Source organism: Chaetura pelagica, unplaced genomic scaffold (assembly GCF_000747805.2).
Source record: "Chaetura pelagica isolate M959 unplaced genomic scaffold, ChaPel_1.0 scaffold120, whole genome shotgun sequence".
NCBI classification, from domain to species: Eukaryota; Metazoa; Chordata; class Aves; order Apodiformes; family Apodidae; genus Chaetura; species Chaetura pelagica.
The window spans coordinates 1503780-1508725 of record NW_009951952.1 but is presented as its reverse complement, the minus strand read 5'-3'; positions in this window follow the sequence as shown (position 1 = coordinate 1508725).

Below are 4946 nucleotides of genomic sequence, written 5' to 3'. Positions count from 1 at the left end.
CCGGGCTATAGGAGGCAGTAATTTCCAGCCTAATGAAAGGGATCAAAAGAACTGTTTATGGCTAGACAAAATGCAGCAAGATGCACAAAAACTAGGTGGGCAAGGAAAAAGTAAAGTAAAAAGAGAAAAAAAAAATCTTTAGATTTTAGAAGGTCTTCTAGAAGGTCTGTTAATAATTACTCTGAGCAACACTTTAAAAATAGAAAAACACTAGCTATGTTGTTTGAAAGAGCACTATGAATAATTAGAAGATTAGCAAACTATGAAAAACTATTCCCTCACAATGGTCATCATGGAGAAATGTAGAAAAAGAGTTGGAAAAAGAACAGGGGATAGTCCAAGCAGGCCAGCATTTTAAAGAAACCTTATATAAAGCAATTTAACATTGAAGTCTTGTAATTCTCAGAGACTAGACAATTCTTCTAATTCTTCTAATTTTGAATCCAAGCTTCAGACCGACAAGGGTTAAGGCTTGAAACAAACAAAAAGTGGAATTATAGAAAGATAAAATGCCTAACCCTAGCAATAAGCCCAGCACTGCACATTCCCCAACACAACAGATTTAATGACAGAGAATGTGTGGAAGAACAAATTCTCAGCAAATCTAGTATCCTTTGTGCCTCGGCTGTTAGCTGTAATTTCTACCTTAAAGACTTGTCCTACTCTAAGAAAAATTCAAGGCTTCACAGTTCTTTCTAAGCACAGTTAATTTTGTTTGCATATGCTTCTGTAGGTGGAAGGAAGTTACAGAAAACTCAGTGATATGGCACGGTACCATGAGGTAAAGCAGCTAGTCAAGCACAGAGTTAATCTGGACTTCTTAGCCTTGTAAAAAAGGAACTCAGCATGTGTAAAGGCATTTACACACACTGCTTTTATTTGTGGAATTCGGTATAGTTTGCTACACTGCACTAAGGGTACCATAGCTACAGACTGCTCCAAGGAACCAAGGTGTGTTGTTTCCAAAGATTTACAATATCTGTACATACACACTTCCTATAATTAGTCACACGGTAAAAAGAATAATTATTCTCATAAGTTTGAATGGGTGGTAAAACATATCATTTTCTTGAGCAAGGTGAAAACAGTGGTGCTTGTGAGAGCAGACAAGCCCTATTTCTTCAAAGCACCTTATCTAGCAACAGGAGTTCACACCATGCAAACTCTGTACCAGGCCCTTGTCTGCAGGTTCTCAGAGTGGCACAGTCCCACTGCCTTCCCATGTGCTCAGATTCTGTCTGCAACAAACTGGAGGAACAGAGCTGTATTTGGAGTTCCATCTGTCACACAACAGGCTTCCCTGTTAGCATGACAGAGCAGTAGACCACAAACAAGATGCAGGCCTTAGTGAGAAATACAGGGACATTAAAAGGGGGTTACACTCTTATGAGTGGGCAGGTCTACATGTAACAGTCCAAAAATGTCCTTGTCTTCTTCAGTACTTCCTGCTAATTTCACAGAAGGTCTTAGTGATATCTCACTGTTTCACGCAATTAGTGCTTTTAGTGAATACAGACACACATTCAAAAACTTAAGCTGCAGAAAAATCCTTGTTCATGTATTGTAAGCTGCACAGAAAGTCACCACTCAAGAGAAATATCTCAAGTTGCCTGAAGATTAGGGGGAAAACTCTTACTCTCCTGTATTTAATCAAGATGGTTTTAGCTAAATTAGGACATACCTTGATACTTCAATTTCTCTATTTACTATTTATTACATATTAGGTAAAAATATCATCACTTCAAGAAACACACATTCAGTGGGAGTATAAACAGCCAGGGAGGGCTTTCTTGCTGAGTGAATACACTTTACTGCAGCTTTCAAATGTTGTTTTCAAGAAGTGCTAACACATTTCTGCAGAGCTGGCTCCTCCCTTTCCTCTGTGAGAGACAGAAAAGTGGCTGGCCCAACGGGCTGACAGAAGCAGAAGCACAATGTCCACCTGTGCTGGCTGATGTAAAGTCATTATTAACTCCAGTTTCTGAAACCGGGAAAATACAGCAGTAACTGCCTGGGGAATTTGCCCTCCACTATCTTGTGCACACGTTTCTCACCGTGTGCCATAGAAGCCACAAAAGCCAGCTATGACCCTACCACTCCCCTGTGCAGCCAAGACACACACCCTCCTCTCAGCCACACGTTTCGTTTACAAATGCCCCTGATATTTTCTTACTTTACTTGGTCCAGTCGTCATTGTCCACCTGATCTGCCTAGGTTGTTCTTTGGTTTTGCCTCACACATGGCCAGTTTGTGGTGACACTTCCCTTACGGTAAGCAGACCACTACAGGAAACAGAACATGGGAAGCAAAGGAAGGAGAGCAGTGGCAGCAGGAAGTGGCAGTGAAGCCACAAAAGGAAAATCTCCTATCTCAAACCAGAAGAATCAACTTCATCTGTAGTAAAGAGCTTATCACATTATGTTAAGCCACAACAGGTGTGATTTAAACAGGTGTGATTTGAGGCTACGTCAATCTGCCTGACTGATGTGGATGAGGTAGCTACATCCCAAACCCTTCTTCCAAGGTAAACAACATTTTCCAACAACGTTTCTGCAAAGGATGTCTGTTTGAGATTTAGGTAGATAACCCAACAATAGAGAGGAAATTCAGTTTGTCAGAGAAGAAACAGGAAGGGAAGTGACAAGCAGAAGCGAGGAGAACATCAGAGCTCTTGTGCTATGCTGCCTATGTTATTTGTTCTCCTGTCTCTCTTCAAGGACAACAGGTAGAGGTTTCAAACTTCATCTCCAAGCAGGGCAATTGCTCTCCACATCTAGGCAAGAAATTGGGAAGTTTTTCCAACAAAGTAACCTACAAAGAGGGTTCAAGAGGCATTCTTATATTTTAAAGATGCACCTTAAATACTGGCAATTAGGTAATTAAAATTTTCTGTAACAAAGCACATGCCAGAACCGTGAATTAAATCTTAACAAGGAAAAAAGAACTGAAAGGGGATCCTTGGCCTTCTTGTTTTCCTTCCTACTTCCAGTACAGTAATATGGAAATTAAGGAGCCCAACAAGAAATACAGCAGCTGTTTCTTTGAGCAGTCATTTCACTCCACATGGAAAACTTCCACTTAATACAGCAGCTGTGCAACCAGACTGGAGACTGGACTTGAATAGGTCTAAGAGATGGCTGAGAACATAAAATCTTCAATATATCTGAGACCTTATGACTGAAAATTCTACTGCCCTAGTTGAGGTACAGCCTTCTGTCTCAGCTCACAGCAAGTTGAGACAGAAGTAAATAAGTTTCTGCAGAAGTGTGATCACTGTCTTTAGTAACGGAGCCAAACACCCTCTGAAGATCACGTGGCTCCCTTGCCACAATTTGGCAGGGATCTTGGATTCTCCATGGGTCTATACAAACTACCAAGCACTACAGATTAAATTTAAATTAGCTCATCAAATATAAACTAAATCACAGGCCATGTATCAAGAAAAAGGCACACAGCATAGGTACAGATACATGAAAACAACACTGAAATAGTTATTTGCCAACAACTTGGTACTGCCAGCAGGGAGCAGTGAATAAAAGAGGTCACATCCACCTCAACGTTTGGAAAGTGAGAAAACCTCTGAATTTAAGAATACTGACTTCAAGTTCCTGGAAAAAAAAACAGATGTGCCACACCATTTGCTCCCACCTAACATTTGCATTGAGAGTCAAGAGATGTTTGTAAAAAAATTGGCAAGATATTGCACTCCTTGTGAGGGCCCTCTGAGTTCCTAGAAGCAAGGCAGCCCGTTGAATTAAAATCTTCAGAAGAGGGAAAAACCTTAGTAAGTTTTAAAGTAAGAGCTTTTGAAAAAAGCATTAGCAAACAGTGGCTGCTCAAGGGGAAGCAAATAATACTGTTTCCAGGGCAACCGGGTGCTGCTAGCTCATCTCTCTTGCTTTAGAGTTTGAGGGCATGTAAACACTCAAGAGCCTCTCCTTCTGTTGCTTAACAAGTAACCCTGCAAGAGCTTCCCAGCTAGGTCTTCACTGTCAATGTAGACAAGCACAACACTACAGACTTCTGCAGAAAGAATGATACTGGCCTGCAGATGGAAAGCTGCTGTCAACACAGAGCGCTTCACTGCTCAGGCAAAAGCCCCTCTACCATCTCTGCAGCACACACAGTTCATGCCAAGTACTTATCAGCAGATACTGACCTTGCTTATTGTATGGGGGAAAATGTATGCCAGTGGGACAGAGCTACAACTTCATTCTTACACCTCTCCACCAAAGCTATGTGAAATGGATGATGGTGCATCACTACTGCAAAAGCGTTTCTACTGTAGTCCACAACCATATTCTAGCTTAATAAATGGGCAAAAATCTGAAGCATGCACCAAACGAAACATACAGTCTGCTTCCTTTTAAGGCCTTTCTCTACATGGGAAAGGAATCATAAAAGCTGGTCTGGAATAAATTAAGGGAGGTTAAATGTTCTCAGGCATCCTATCACTTTCCACAGCGTGCTCTGCTCTGCTCTCCAACTCCTGTCCCCTGAACAATGACATTGCTGCTGAAAAAGCAGAGCTCTACGGAGAGCAGGGGTGCACCACCCGGCATCAGGCAGCAGCCACAAACCGGCCTTCTGGGCCTCCCTTTCCGAAAGCCCTGCTAGCACCCCCGAAGGGACGATCCCACCTCGGGACAGGGCCTCCTGCACGCACAACCGATTCCGCGGCTCTTCCTCATCACTAGGGAGTGCAGGTGTGGAGGGGGTATCACTCCTTAAGGTCCCAACCACCCCGCCTCGCCCTGGGGTCACAACCAACAACGATTGGGGCAGATCACACATTTCTCGGGGGCCCGGGGCGTGCCAGCCCCACCGTCCTACAGACGCCTCCGTCCTACAGACCCCACCGTCCTACACATCCCACCGTCCTACAGACCCCCCAGTCCTACACACCCCACCGTCCTACAGACCCCCCAGTCCTACACACCCCACTG